General features: G+C 42.0%; 1 protein-coding gene across 5 annotated transcripts in view; it reads right to left on the bottom strand.

Annotated features, from left to right (window-relative positions):
- The window catches only part of PHF21A (PHD finger protein 21A), a 162,283-nt gene that overhangs the window by 91,506 nt on the left and 54,525 nt on the right, over positions 1-16,252 (bottom strand). The window lies entirely within an intron of this gene.

The raw sequence follows: 16,252 nt of genomic DNA, 5'->3' as shown, positions 1-16,252 counted from the left end.
GAAAAGGACAACTTTTATAATCGTGGGACCAGCAAACAATTTTCCTGGAAGACTTAACAAACGTAATAAGTTCTCAGGACTTCTACCAAAATTCCAGGGCTAGATCCAAAGAACTGTGGGCAGGATACTTCTGCAAGATGCTAGAACAGGATGCAATACAGTGCATCCAAGAGCAGAAGACACTTACTGCATATACATAGAAGGGCACCTTTGGAGCCAACTTATTGCTATTTATAATGTATGTTGCACTTAGTCATACAAGTATGACTGTTCTGCAGATGAGAAACGGAGGTAAAGAGACTGTATGCAAGTCACCATATATCACGGCTGGAACAATGCCTTGAAATATGTTTCCTAGGCTCCTATCTACCCCTTAATTCCACAGGTCCAAACTGGTTCCGATTAGCAAGCAAATAATATAAATTAAAACCTCTATTTCAACCAAACAAAGCAAACTAGAGGAATGTGTACCATGATGCACCCCACTTAAGCCATTTCTGCCCAATGTTGCATATACACAAGGATCAAATGTGTACACCTGTGAGCTGAGCAGAAATGGGTTAAGCACAAGAAAAGAAACTACACAACAGCAATATTCTATTGTATACAAGATGCAGTGCTTTGGAATTTAACTTCGAATCTAGCATACTGTAGTCAGCCCTTGTAAAAATATACAATAGTTTTGGGACAGTACTATATCCCCCATTAAATTAATGCATTCCTGAACTGCCAATATAAAATGTGTGCATTCTGACTAGATTGTGGTCACAACAATTCCTGTATACTGACAATATACAGAATATACTGAGAAGACTTCATTGGGAATGCTACATCTAACTTTGGCCAACTACTTCAAGGGAAATTAATTCAAAATGAAACAGCAGTTTGTTTTTTTTTTGTTTTTTAAAAAGCAATTAAAATGAGCATAGAAATTGAAAATTCATCTCCAGACAGGTAAAGAAAGGACCCAGGTAGGTTTCACTTTATCAAAACCAGTGAACTACACTATATGAATGTGCTTCACAAGTACAGCAGAGGGGAAAACAGTACAGCTGACAGAAAATTTATTTAAGTTGAAAGAAATCATGGTAAAAGAATAAACACTAGCTACCCATTAAGATATTTGGACTCAAAGCAAGAAGCAGGTTTCAATAACACAATAAGGATCAAAGAAACCAACGGTTTTGATATAACTCATTTTGAAATACTTATTACAACTGCAGATTATGGGAGACAAAATCTAGTACTCAGAGATAAGTATGGTAAGGCCCCAAACTCATAACCCTTTAGCACATGGCTCTCCAAACCCAGACCCAGGGTTTGGAAAAAGCCCTACCCCCTGAGCGGCGCTTACTGTTCTGCCGCAGCACTGTTTATTTTTCAACTCCATTGCTGCACAGAAATGCTCCAGGAAGTCGTGTCTGCCTAGACATGCTGTTGCACAGCCTGCTGAGACACTGGGCAATAGATGCAACTGCCCAGAGCATCCCTGTGCAGAAACTGAGTTGAAAAATAAGCAGTGATGCGGCAGAACAGTAAGCGCCAGTTGGGATGGGGAGGATTTTTTGTGGACACAGTGGACTCCATTTTGGAGACTGCTGATATAATGGTATTACACAAACTGCTGGGGCTTTTGCCCCAGCAAGTAAAACTTGTTTAAGAGCCACTTTACACCTTGAATATCAAACAAGCCTCTTCCGTTTCCAGTGCTAATGTCATTTATGTACACATTTTCCAAAATCTGGTTTTGGTTACCATAGTAAAATTTTACAATGAAAGCACAGGGACAAATGATAATGAACACGGGTGAATCAATATCTGCAATAAATCTCTACCTGTCCTTCTAGGACAGGAATAACAGACCTGCATAACAGATCTGTGCAAAGCAGCCAACCCATGGGTATCTATCATTTGTCCTCTACTTATCCCAGGAAGTTGCTGCACTCATTCTCCTAGCTAAAAAGTTTAGTAATTCACTTGGGATTCTCGCTCCTGTTGATTACTACTCATAGGTTTGTTTTGACATCAAGTTTGTTTGTACTGCCAAAGGTATTTTTGGAGAGGATTAAAGATCTAGCTCTTGGTTTATGGCACTTTGTCGAAAGATATAGGTATGTCAGACAGTGAAAGGTTTGTGAGGAGGAAACTTCTTTGCCTGTTCACCCTATTCCTGCACTGACAAAGTATCTAAGGTATCCTACAGAGGTGAGAGAATACAAATGGGAGAGAAAATATGCCCCTATTAGAGAGTGGGAAATTTTTAACGAAAAGCAGACTACATTTTCAGCTGCATTGTGAACCACATATAGGTATTTTGAGTGAATCCTTCTGAAGTGGCTGTGCATATGTTTGGCTCTGATCTGCTTTTCCTGTGGATTGTAGTGATCTGTTTCCTCCTCCTTGTTAATCCTTTGTTTTGGTCTCATCTTTATATCTGCCAGTCAGCATTTTCTACATACTTTGAAGTGTTTCTGTAGTGTTTGTTGAAGGCTTGAATTGGACAAGACTTTTTTCTGATGGGCTATAAAATCGCTCTCCTCTATGAACGGAGGGGAGGGGAGCAGCCCTAACAGCAGTGCCATTCCTGACACGCTGGTGTCAGGCTGCCCCCCCTTTATAGGAGGCGGGGAAAGGGGAGCCCTAAAGAGGCAGTGCGCTGGGAATTGCAAGTAACTCCTGGCATGCTAACTCTCTAGGCCACCTTCTCCTCTTCTCCAGAGGTGAGGGCAGCATAGAGAGGCAGTGCCCTGGGAGTTGAGACTCCCAGCGTGCGGACGTTCTAGGGAAATCCTTTCATCTCCTTCTATAAAAGAGGGGGGCAGCATCACAGACGTGAAACAGCAAGCAGTGGAGGGAGCCCTCATCCCACAGCTAATGCAAGAGGTCAGCCACCCTCATGCTGAGAGCAGTTGCATTGGGCCAGTGTGGGCTCCAGCAAGTTTCTGGAGGGCCAGAGGCTCACTGGAGGCTGGGGTCTCCCTGAGGGGCCGCATTGGGAGTCCTCGAGGGCCGGAAGCAGCCACAGGGCCGGGGTTTGGGCACCCCTGGATTACAGGTATAATCTAAGTATCCATAGATTTTTCTATCTCAAAGTTGATGTGAAGGGCCCTTTAAAGGAACACAGTCATTTAATAATGCCTGAGAAGGAGCCAGCTGACAATCCATCAATCATTCTCTCTGCAGGTTTCACTCCTCCCTTACCCCTGAGCACATGAAAGAAGGCTAAATGGCAGTGATTATCACCTCCTCAATTCTTCCCCCCCCCACCCAAGCTCATAGTGAAGGGAGGGATTGCTGCCTCCTAGTGAAGCCTAAGCACCTGGAGAGAGACCAATTGCCTGTGTGCATTTCAAAAGGTCAGTAAGGCTGTTTTTAAATCACCAGAGCAAAGCGACTGTTTTTTAAATCAATTTGCTTTAATGTGTTTTTTGCCATCCATGCAAGTTCTTGGAACAGAACCCTCACAAATAATGAGACTCAACCTGTACGTTTGAGTAAACTGGCACTGTGACTTCTGTACGCATACTGTCTGGGATATAGCCATGACAGCACCACCCCTGATACATGTGTATCTTAAATCCCAGTTTCATTTTTAAAATGAAACTGTTGGGACCCACCTAGCTTTAGGAGACAAAAAAAAGTTCCATCTTACCAGCTGAAGCGTCTGGTTTTATCCTTTTTACTACTACTACCGCTGCCGCCGCCACCAATATTTATATACCACCTTTCTCACTGAGCATCTTACGGACTCAAGGTGGTTCACAAAGGCAGGCTATATTAAACCCATTTTATTACAAATGAGTTTTACAATAATTGTTCTATGAACAACTTCCTAGAACCCTTCATGTCCAGATGGATTCCTTCACAGTATGGTCATTTCTCTTTGCTGGGTATGCCTTTTGTGATTCCAGCAGGACCAGCTGCAAATTAGCCAGGCTGTTCCATTCTTCTTGGAAGCTGACTTACCACATTTCTGTGACAGCTTACTGCTGAGAGTCCGTCACTCTCTCACAGTGAAGTCACAGCAACTCCTCCTGGCTCTGTCCTATCATGAGAGCTTGTTAGCTTCGGACTACCATCCAAGATTTGACCAGAGTTGCTACCGCTTAGCTTTCTTTGGACAGTCTTCAGCTTAACCACCAGACCATGCCTCTGGCATGAGGCCATGCCTCTCTATCTACCAGAGAACCATTCTGGTATGTTCTTCTCAGCCTGCCTTTCAATATGAACGGAGGCATGGCTGCCTACTCATGAGTAAACATGAGTAAACATGCAGTGCAGCTCAGTTTCACTTTCCATAGGGCTCAAAGTATTTGCCTTGTCAACTAGCAGCTGGTCTGTTGCACAACCCACTAACAATCAGGTCATGACCTACAGTTTGGGAAACCAGGTGTATACCCATTGAAAACTGTGTGAAACAAACAAGAGCTTTAAAATCTTGAAGCTCTAGTTCTAAAATCTTTTTGGTCTGTATTTAAAGTACAGGAGAGAAAGGGATTTAAGACAACTGTGCATAGAAGGCCATACATACATTTGAAGTGCTAAAATTTGTTAACTGATCAGTCAAATAATGGTCCAGTATTTTTAAAGCACTAACTTTATTAGAACTAAAGAGATGCTTTAATCATTCATGGACTTCATACAAGCACCAATTCAAAAACAAAACTGAGGCTTCCCCTTACATGCCATATAACTTCATGTCTCGCAGCATTAGCTGATGTGTGTTACTTCAAACAGTGATTTTGGTTTTGTCAACATTGTTTTTCTAAACCTAAGTTCCATGCCTCACAGAAGTTTGACAGGCAAATAGATCACACTGAAAGGTAATACCGGATTCCTAAAGCAAGCAAGGCAAATTCATGGCCAGTTTTAGACAGTGATCTTGGCCACCGATGACTATTTGTGTTCCTGTTTGGAGATGCAGGTGGCCAGTAAAAGGAGTTTTGTATTTTGTTAGGATTTCCCTTGACTACTGTAGGACTACTGATTTTAGTAACATTCCTAAGGCTAAACACACTTGCAGGCCTAGTTCTACCTATCCAGGTGGTAGAACAAAAGCTTGTTAATCTGGGTTCCAACAACATTAAATGCAAGCAACATTTTAAGTCATTTCCATCAGGAGAAAGATTAATACATATGTGAATATTATGCTTTCTTACATTCCTCATAAAAGAATCTATAATACAAGTTCTCTCTACTGGCTTTGCATTACAAAGGAAAACAGCATGCAAAGTAGCCTGCTCAGGTATGACACCTGCCACATCATCTCTTAGCCTTTCATTAGTCATTTGATACTTGCTGCTACTCCTTTTCTTCAAGGACAGATTTTGCAAATTCTGCTTCTAACAGCAGAAATTTCCACATGCTTCCACTGTGTGGAAGCAGTCTGTGTCATCATTTGTCCCCACACCTTTCTTCTGTAGTGAAAATGGCCTGTGTTAATGAATTTTAGAATACCATTAGAGATATTAAACAACAACATCATGGCAAGCAGTGATTGTCCAAAGCATGTTTCCCAAATATTTAAACCTCAGAAGACTGCTCATTCAGACACCTATTTCATTTTTTATCACACTGTAACAAAGATTATTCTTGATTAGCAATTAGAAGCAGCCCAAACTCCAAGTGTGCCCAAAGTCCGGGGAACCCTCTTTTGGGGTATGTGCATGTGTTAGTATGTGTGCATCACTACTCCCTGCTTCCTGGCACACTTGAAGTTGCTCCTCCACTTTCAGACAGATTTGGAAGGGGGTGAGCATGCAGCTGTAGCCAATTTTCTTGCTGACCATGCACCAACAGGTGCCAGCCATCCCACTTCTTGATCTCTCTAGAGAAGTGGTTCTCAACCTTTTCTGACTGGCAGTTCCCTTGACATACTGGGCCCTTAGCCATGGCTCCCACTAGGGCTACAATCCTATATAATGTATAGAGTGACAGGTTTTTCTTGAGGATTCTGCAGCTGTGAATCCTCATGAGGATTCTGCAGCTGATCCAGCAGTAAGAAAGAGGCACTGACCGCAACAATTATAGCTGCAAGCACATTGAAATAGGCATGCTTGCTCTTGCTGGGCATTTGACTGTCCCCATAGAAACCTACATGGTTTATATTCACATCTCATTCTTCTGATCAACTATCACCCATACCAAAGACACCTTGCTTAGTCTAGGAACAGCTGTTCTCTCCTAGCACAGCCAGGGATACAGTCTGAAAGGCACATGGTACTGCAACTATTTTTTATAAGAACATTTATATTACACCTTTTTAATCCAAACAGAAAACAGTCAAAATTAGCTAACATAACTAAAACTGCAAACACAACAGACAAAAAGACAGATAGATTAAAAAAAATACAGGGGGCCAAAATCAAAACTACTACTAAGCAGAAATAAAATCAACCAAATGCTTCTTGAAAAAGTCAGATTTTCAGACAGCAGTTTACCATTTGCCTCACTCTCTGCCAGAGAACGTCTTGGAGCAGACAGCTCCACATTTTGAGCACAGACAAAAGGCCTTCTCACGTCTCCTTGTCAACAGCATCTCAGAAGGAGCTGGGTTGCATGAAAGGATTTCCCAAGGCAGGGGAAGATGATCCTTTATATTCTAAGGTGTTTAAGTTTTAGAGCAGTTAACCAGAGCTCAGAATTATGCCTGAAAATCTAGTTGCCACTGATAGCCACTACAACTACCAATCTGATTGATACCAGCAACTGATACTCTATATCTGTACTGACACCCCCTCCTCCCCCCAAAAAACTGGCACTAGCCAAAATTCCTACAATAGCATTTCTACCAGTTGAAGATCCCAGATGACTTCAAAGGCATATATAGCACATTAACATTTTCCAGTATAGAAGCAATTCAAGCATATGTGACTGTAGCCAAATCTTACAGCTCCACAGTTCAAGATTTTTAAAAAGTACTTCAAACCACACCCAAGCACCCAACAGTATCACCTTCATAAAGTACCAACCAGAGGACATAGCCTCATGCCCTCACTTTGGAGGCTGCTGGGGAAAAAAGACATGACTTAGAGACCCATAGGAGTATAATTGGCACCACCAGGATAACAAAACAGGTGTGGAGTAATGGCTGAGCTAGGGTTTTTGTCCCCCTGAACCCCCTCCACCTTCAAACTTCAAACATTCTGCAAACAATTTCAGCTCAGCCCTATTTTCAATAGATAGACCTGGAAGATGTTGTGTTCCAGTCAGTGGTGTAGCTAAGGGTGTGTAGGGGATAGCAACAGCACCAGGCAACAAGCTTTAGGGGGGCAACAAGCTGAGCTTGACACTAGTGGCCAAAATTGTGAAAACCTTGGTATGTATGAATAATACCATCATGTTATATATCATTAGAAAGGTAACTGAATGCAGAATGTAATGAAACAAACCATATTGGAATACCTGTATTCTATCAGAAGTTATGGCCAATTAACCAGAAAATGAAAACACAAATGCCATATGGAACAAAAAGTGGTTTTGCTTGACTCAGAATTATCCTATGAGACTGAATGTTATGAGAGCCAATGAGATGTTTTTATGATACAACATGGAACCAGTAAGGTGCTAATATCAGTCAGCTCTCATTTCCATTAATCACAATCCAGACTCCTGCTATCTGGGTAAAGAGGCACTTTTTCAAGTGGTGCTACTTTTATACTGAGCAGGGGAGAATAACCCCTTTATACTCCAGCACAGTGTCCAACCAATAAGGGGCACACTTTTTATTTAATTACTTAATTAAATTTGATTTTGTCATGGGCAGGCGAAAAAATCTTCTTTGACCCCACGTAGCAGATAGATGCCTTAGCTATGCCACTGGCTGGGGAGAGGTGGCAGGGCAAGAGGGTAGCGAGCTGCTAGGGGGGAGGAGGAGTTGGGTTTTCCCCCATTTTCACTTTCATAAAGCCCAGGCATTATGTCACTTCCTGTTGTGACATCACTTCCAGAGCATCATTTTGAGTTTGGCACTACGCCACTGGTTCCAGTTCCACGTCTGTCAGATTCACTGTGTGATTTTAGGCAAATCACTCTCAGTATCAACTCCCTATCTCTGCAAGATGTGAATAGTAGTATCTTATCTGATAGAATTATTCTGGAGACAAACTCAATGAACAATGTAGAACACTTTGCAAATTAAAAGTGCTCTGTATATAAAGTTCAACTGAATTGTGATGACTCTTGCCCACACGGCAAATTAAGCCATGCATGCTGATCACTAAAGCCAGGGTTGCCTTACAGTGTATGTTGTTTATACCGGATTGTAATTTTTTTTGCCACTAACTACATCACTATACAGTAGTAAAAGATTAAGTGTTAAACATGCTGTTCCAAAGAACAAATACTCAAAAATGAAAGCAAACCAGTTGCTATGCTCTGACAGAATTAGCTTGTATTATTTGTATGCCATTGCTGGCAATGGATGTTTAGCACAAAGTCAAGAGTTCTTATCTACTGTATATGTCTATAGTTGCCAATAGCAAACGAAGTTAGTCAAGTACCTGTCAAATCTGAAGCAAGGTGGGGTTAAATAAGGCAGTACTTCTACATACTTGGGAGATTCCTTAGTAACGGAGTAAATATGTGTAAGTTAAAGCAAAAGGAGAAAAAACCTCATGCTAGAGTTGAAGACTGATGAAGGTGTCTGTTGTGGGGAAGGAAGAGCAACAGAACATGACTGGTCTGCATATAATATCCCCAAGGAAGGGAAAGAGCTACTTCACCCAGTAAGAACTACAAGGTTTAAGGTGGATGCATCACAAAGTTGGGAGATTATTTTTGTAAGGGAACTGCTTAAAAGAATCCTTTGGTCCCAATTTAATTGTATTTTGTAGAATGAAGATAAACTTTTCATTTGAGTCTATGGCTACTCTGTTTAATACAAGAAAAATGTCCAGAAGAAGCGTATTCATTGGGTTAATCCCAGAACATTAGGACCTATTCTGAGTAACAATTCTGTGCATTGGGAGGCGGCAAGTCAGACCTGCAACAAAACATTGCATCTCCTTAACCCTCACAGGGTTGAGAAAAGCAAGAAGGGCAAACATACTGAATATTCCATTTGGATTTCCTTACTGAGTGGGGGTGCTTTGCAGCAAGGAAACATGGAACTCCCCACCCCCACTTCTCTATCAAAATGAAAGTATGTTTTTGTTCTGCATATCATAGGCATCACAAACAGGAGAAAGGCTTTCTTCAGTTCCTCATTCTTGCTACAGTTGTAAACTGAGAGTAATGACTCCCTCTAGCTAGTACTTTAAGTATTGTTCCCTGAAAAATCCATTCCTTTAGAAAGGAGGTGCAAGGATAAACACAGGCACTACAGCAATCAGCATTTAGATGCATAAAATGCATTCACTTAAATAGCAGGGAGAAGGTAGAATATAGTAATGAGGTTCAGTGACCAGTCACAAGAATTAGCTTTGCGCTTCACTTCCTTGTGGAAAAAAAGATTCTTTGTGATGCACAGCCCAATCCTATACACACTTCATTAGTAATTAGCTCTTATAGGCTGCTTTTCCTCCTACTACAACTACAGTGAGAAGAGAGTTCCACTGAACTCAATAGAACTTACTTTCAGGCAAATGATCACAAAATTGCAACTTTATAGTATAAAAAGTAAACACACAAGACAAAAGCTCCACCAGACAACACCTACTTCTATATAAATATGCAGTTTTCCCATAATTTACTAAACTAGATCTGTTTATGTCAGCAGATATTTAAAAATTCAAAGGGACAACAAACAAACCTGACCTAGTTACATTGCTTAGGCTGCAGTCCTGTAAAACTTAACTTGAGAGCGATGTTCCCTCTAATCTCCAAGGGAAGTGTGTAGAGTGGTGCAGGGGCAGCTCCAGAGTGCTTGGTGATGAAATCACCACCACCAAGTTCCAGAGTTCCAGCCAGGAAGCTGTGCGAGTTTCACATTTCAGCTATGTGAATCGGCTCCAAACCCTGGCCTGGGTCCAGAGTCCAAGAAATACCTTTCCCGCGCAGCACTTACCATTCAACAAACTGAAACAAAATCTAGACCACAAAGGAGATATTTTTCATTGAGAGAACTGTGATGCAGGTATTGGAGCAGGTTCATAGTCTGGGTATCCCCTTGAACTCTTTGTTGCTTCTGGATAATCACAGACCAACAGTGACTAGAGGGGCTTTCGCACAGCTCCAGCTGGTGCACCAACTTCAATCCTACCTAAGTCAATCAGACATAGCCACAGCAGTCCACACATGGGTGACATCAAAAATTTAATTTAAAACACTCTATCATAGTGCTGCCCTTGATGACTGTCCAGAAACGGCAATTAATGTAGAATGCAGTATAGTCACCACGTGGGGGGAGCAGTTTAACCCTGCTTATCCACTGCTCCTATGACTGAAGCATTTCCTGAGCAAAAATTTATCATTTCCACTCTGTGGCGGTCCTGGGCTTTTTTCTGCCTGGGGCCACCCCTCTGTTTGCCACCCCCACCCCTGAAGTAACTGAGGTTATGTCATCATGTCACTGCAATCGCTTCCAGAATTTTGAAGATTTTGAATTGGGGGTTGAAGGCTCTCACAGCACAATTCCTCTTCACAATACAAAGCCTCTTGTGGCGTTTTCCATTCCAAGGAGAGAAAAGACACTGCTCAGAGCAACACAAAATCATGCCAGCATGCTGCCGCTCTGGGTCATTTCCTTGGGGGAGACGAAAGACGCAGCCCAGGTTCCAGAGTGGCACGGAATTGTAACCAGAATTGCTGCCACTCCTGGTGTGCTGCCTTTCTAGGTTGTCTCTTTCCTCTCCACCTGTAAAGAAGGGTGGTGGCCCAGAACAGCATGACCACCCCAATCATGAGTCCATACCAACCCCTCCAACAGAAGGAGAGTTTTTTAAGTGAAAGAAGTTAGCAGAGGCATTTTAAGTGAAATGGGCAGAGGCAAGTCTGGCAGTGCCACCCCCACAGGCACGGCACCCAGGGCATTTGCCCCCATTGACCCTCCGGGTATGCCACTGCTTTGAATGTTCTGAATTAAAAACTTTTATAAAAGATTCAACTTACTGTTAAATATGATAAATCCATCAGAAGATTAAAAAAAGGATACAGCTTTTTGTTGGTTAGCCTCTGACATGGAGCCAAGATTAATAGATAAATGCCTAGATAAATTACGCAAGTTGGAGTAGGTGAGCCAAAATATCAAGGGTCACCACTTGGGGCAGGGTGTCAGATAGGACTACCTTTAGACCACTTCCTGCCCTATACACCTTTATTAATAACTTTCCCAGCACTCACTAGAAGTGCAATTCAATAAAAAGACTAAAGTCCTATCACAATATAGAGAGACTCCATATCCATGAATCCCATATCTGCAGATTCTGTTATCTGTGCATGCTGCCTCCGAAGGGCCCGTCCGCAGCCTCTGCCAGGTTCAGACAGAGCCCTAGAGGTTAAAAAAAAATCACTTCTGGTTTCAGTGCCTTATAAAGCATTAGAAGGTCTTCCCTGGGCCTCCCAATGCCTTATAGGGCATGAAAAATTTCACAAAGAAACTGGAAGTAATATTTTTTTTAACCTCTAGGGCTCAGTTTGAGCCCAGCAGAGGCCACAGACAGACATCTACAGCCTTTACTGGGCTCAGAGGACTCTCCGGAGGCAACAGGAGCAGAGCTCCCCTCAGCTCTGGAGGGTGGGGGGAGGTGTTCGCCCATATCTGCGGTTTCACTTAACTGAGGGGAGTTCCAGAATGGAACCTCCAGGGATTCAGGGGCATACCTATAGTTATCTACTCCGTTAGGTAAACATTTCTTACAGGAAATAGTTCAACTCATTTGAAATTCACAGCCTCTCCATCAATACAGTACCTTCTCTGGTGCCTCAACATATGAGCCAGAAAGTTACAAGTCATCTATTGGCATCACACCAAGATTGCCTTGAAACGAATAGGGGGCCTTCTGAGCCAGCCGAAAAATATACTAATGCACATGTCGTGCTGACTGCAGAGACCAATTCACCAATGTTAACACGAAAAGCCTTCATGTTACTGATTGGGATTGCCTTTCAAGTACAACTGGTTGCTATCATACTGATTATTCACTCAGTGAAACATTTCATTGCTGAATGAGTCAGAAAAAAAAGAAAGCTGCTGCCCTTAGGCTCAACACAGTTCAAAGTACTTAATAGAAACATAACTACTTTACTGTAGTTAGGAGAAGCACTGAAGTGGCCAGCTTAGCATAAAAATATGATGTACAGGATCCAGTAAATAGAACAGTTTGACATTCTGCTTTTAACCATGTTCCAACCCATTTTTTAAAGTTCTAGCAATACTGGATTCAGACCACAGTGACCATGACCTACCTTGATTCAGTTACTTTTTAAATTGGTGATAAAAGCAGAAATTGTACATGCCAGAAAGCCATTTCCTGTTCCTAGAACTTTGAAAACACTTTTGTTCCCATCAGTACACTACCCCATATTAGAAAAATTATCCAAAATTGAATATATGGATTTAAAAACTTTACTGCCAGCAAGCTATGCTTCACCACTATGAATAGAAAGAAAACTGTTTTAGCTATGGTGCTCAAAACTGTTTTGAGTTTCTAGAAAACATCAGGTCCAAAAAGACTCAAGAGTTCAAAGCAGAAACCGCACAATTGAGAAGCACAGAGAAGGAAAAAAATAGCAGATGATGATCAATTGGAAATTTCTCAATTTACTGATTACTGATGAAGTCAGGAGCACCAGATGCTAGCATGTAAACTCGTTTTTGGGGGGGGAGGGGGGAACAACATGTAGGACAATGTATTCCATTCCTGCTTCTAGGGCTCCCCTTCAGTTCTTAAGCATCTTGGAGAAAAAGACCTAGCCATGTAGCACAATTAGATATAACTCACAAAGCACTCATTTATGTCTTCTGCTAACTCAAGGATAGAAGTATTATTGTACAGCATTTCCACCCAGGTTGGCCAGATTGACAAACATCGCCAAATCAAGTTCCTAGTTTTTGCTACCCATAGTACGACATAATAGCAGAAGTCACAAACTGCAATTACAATCTTGCACACAATTCACAGTTTACAGATCCGCCCAAACTATGGTTTGCAAACTATGTTTTGGACAGAGGAATAACCACAGATTGCCAATTCAGATGACACAGATGTTATAATTGTTAAGGTTATTTTTGTATGGGATGGTTGGTGTAGGATCCCTGCTTTGTCCCAATGTGAGCAGGTTGCAAGAAAAACAGCAAATACAGCAGAGTACTTTCAGCAGATGTATTTGAGCAAGGGATATCACAAGTAGAGTAGTCAGTAAACAGTCCAAGAGTCAACATGAAGAGCAGTCAGTCCAAGTATAACAAATCCAAATCAGTTTCCAACAATACACAGTCAAAGGTTCAGTCCATAAGTCAGTAGTAACATATACATACAGTATCCAGCCTCCTTAGTCACTGGCAGCAGTTCCTCAGTTATCTCCATCAACTCCCCTACTGCTGCACTGGAAGCTCCAGCAGACTAACCTTATGTAGTCAGCTTAGCCAATCAGTGCTGGCTTGGTCACACCCAGGGTGTGTCAGTCCCAGGTGCCTGCTGATTCTGCTGACTCAGCAATCTACACCTGCTCCCTGAACCAACTTGTAAGCTGTGGTTCTGCTTCCCTCAGAACCCAAAGCTAACAATAATTAGTGAAAACAAGAGCATGGAGGAGGAAACATGTGCACGACTGCAAAAGAAGAAGGAAGTGCATATGAGCCTGCAGACTATTGCCAAACCACTGTGGCACTGCATCTGCACTGAGCCACTGTGCCATTTAAAGCATGGTTTTAAAAATTATTTTGGTATTCAAGGTTTAACCCTGTAAAACACAAGTTATATTGATGACACTCTAGGACAGAAATGTATTTATAAACCGTTTGACTTTCTCTTACAATTTATAATTGATGATTTGGATAATCATCACTGATGATCCTTGTACAAGCAAAAACAAAGGTACTATACATGAAAAGACCATCAGACAAACAAGTTGCCAAGACGACTACATTAACTGTCAAACAGCAGTGATAAGGAAACAAGGTTCTAATGCCTACTGACCAACATTAACAAATCACTCTGTTCACATGGTATCCAAGATATCTTAAGAACTCAAATCTCAAAAAATATGTGACAATATCTCACAAAATATGTAACCTGTTCTTTAAATTGGGTTTCATATTAGAGGACCAGAAGGTAGCCAATTTAATACCAATATTTTAAAAAAAGACTCAGAGGGAAATCACGGGCAAAGAATCATCTGTTCTAAGTAAATTGGTGGAAATCACAATCAAACTTATTAAGCATCTAGAACTGGGGTGCCCAAACTCTGGCCTGGGGACCATTTGTGGCCCTCAGGGATCTCAAACCCAGCCAGCGGGAAACCCCCAGTCTCCAATTAGCTTCTGGCCCTCCAAAGACTTGTTAGAGCTCACACTGGCCTGACATGACTACTCTCAATGTGAAGGTCAACTGCTGACCTTTTGCACAAGCTGCAGGCCGAGGGCTCCCTCTGCTGCTTGCTGTTTCACGTCTGAGAAGCAGCAGTGGCAGCAAAGGAAAGGCCTTGCTTTGCACAAGGGCTTTTATAGGCCTTGAGCGATCCCGAGACCTTCATTCATTCATATAAGTTCCATCTCTAATATATTCATTTATGTAAATTTATTCAAATTTTAAATGTAAATTCATTTTTATCCCAGCCCCTGACAGTATCGAGAGATGATGTGGCCCTCCTGCCAAAAAATTTGGACATCCCTGATCTAGAAGAAAGCCTTGCTGAAAGAGAATCAGCATGGTCTTTGCAAAGGCAAATCCTATCTCACTAACTTCAAGAGGTCCCTAAAGGTGCCAACAGGCATATGAATAGAGGCAATCAAGTAACACTGTCAAACTTTTTGAAAGTCCAAGCAGACTAAGTCCCTCACATTAAAGCCTTCTGCATAAGCTTAGTAGACATGGGATAAAAGGACAGATCCTTTTATGGATTCATAACCAATTAAAGACCAAGGAAGCAGGGTATGAAGAAATGGGCAATTTTCACAGCGTAGAGTTTAAACAGCAGGATCTCCCAAGAATTCATTTTGGAACCGGTACTTTTTAATTTGCTCATAAATGCTTCATAGTTAGAGATAAACAACATGGTGGCCAAGTTTGCAAACAACACCCAAATATTCAAGGTGATTCAAACCAAAGCAATTGTGATGAGCTTCAAAAGAATCTCTCTAGACTGAGCAAATGTGCAGCCAAACTGCACGTGCAATTCAGTTCAGGGGGGCAGGAAAAACATTGTTTATGGTATTATGGTACTCATAGATGGTTGGGGCACTCTAATCGATTCCCTGTGTCACAAGCAAGCCTAATGATTGCCAAATGCAGTGCAACCATGGATAGGTCCATGAACTATAGTCTCTGTGTCAGGTGTGCCTGTTTCCAGTGATGCAAGATGCTAAGTGTTCCATGATGTACCCATTGCCTATCCTATGCTGTTGCTGAGACAGGCCAAAATGAGTTCTAGAGTTCACCACTTCTTTTGTCCCTGCCATGGATGTTTCTAGCCAATCATGCAAAAGGAGAGTGCCTTGCTTAAAACTTATCTCACTTGGTTCCAAGTCTGTACATTGGCTACTAGCACCCTGCCATAACCTATCACGGCTCCCCTTAGTCCTAGTCCCTCTGCTGGCAAAAGGATTCTTTCTACCTTGCTACAGAGGAACCTGTGCACTTAATTTACATGGCTGCTCTCTTCCAAAGGAACTATCTTCCGCCCATTGCTCTACCATGGTAAAAAATGTATTTTTCAAATACATGTGTTTGTGATAATAGCAAAAAGAGACTTGAACCCCGGGTGCTAGGATTCTCTGCTTTTGCCCATTTGTTGCCCATGCTGCAATGGCTCCTGTAGGGATGTGGGTGAGTGAAGTACAGATTGGGGCATTTCCCCAAGGTGTTGCGGTACTCATTCCTAGGGGCTGCTGGATGGATCATTCCAGCGATGGCTTCTCACTGGACCTATGACAGCCCTTCCCCTGCTTGGTTCATCTAAGCACTTGTAACCTGCTAACTGGGCAAAGAGGCACATTTTCATGTAGTGCTCTTCCTGTATTTAGCAGAGAGAGAATTGTTCATCAGCACAGTGGGGTGCTTTTCTAGTGGCTGTTCATTTGTACTCTGTTGCATCTTTTTCGATTGTGAGCCCTTCTGGGGTAGGGAACCATTTAATTATTTGTCACAAAGTA

The sequence above is a fragment of the Tiliqua scincoides genome, chromosome 1 (assembly GCF_035046505.1).
Source record: "Tiliqua scincoides isolate rTilSci1 chromosome 1, rTilSci1.hap2, whole genome shotgun sequence".
In the NCBI taxonomy this organism is placed as follows: Eukaryota; Metazoa; Chordata; class Lepidosauria; order Squamata; family Scincidae; genus Tiliqua; species Tiliqua scincoides.
The sequence above is the reverse complement of the archived record's forward strand: the minus strand, read 5'-3'. Positions and strand labels throughout refer to the sequence as shown.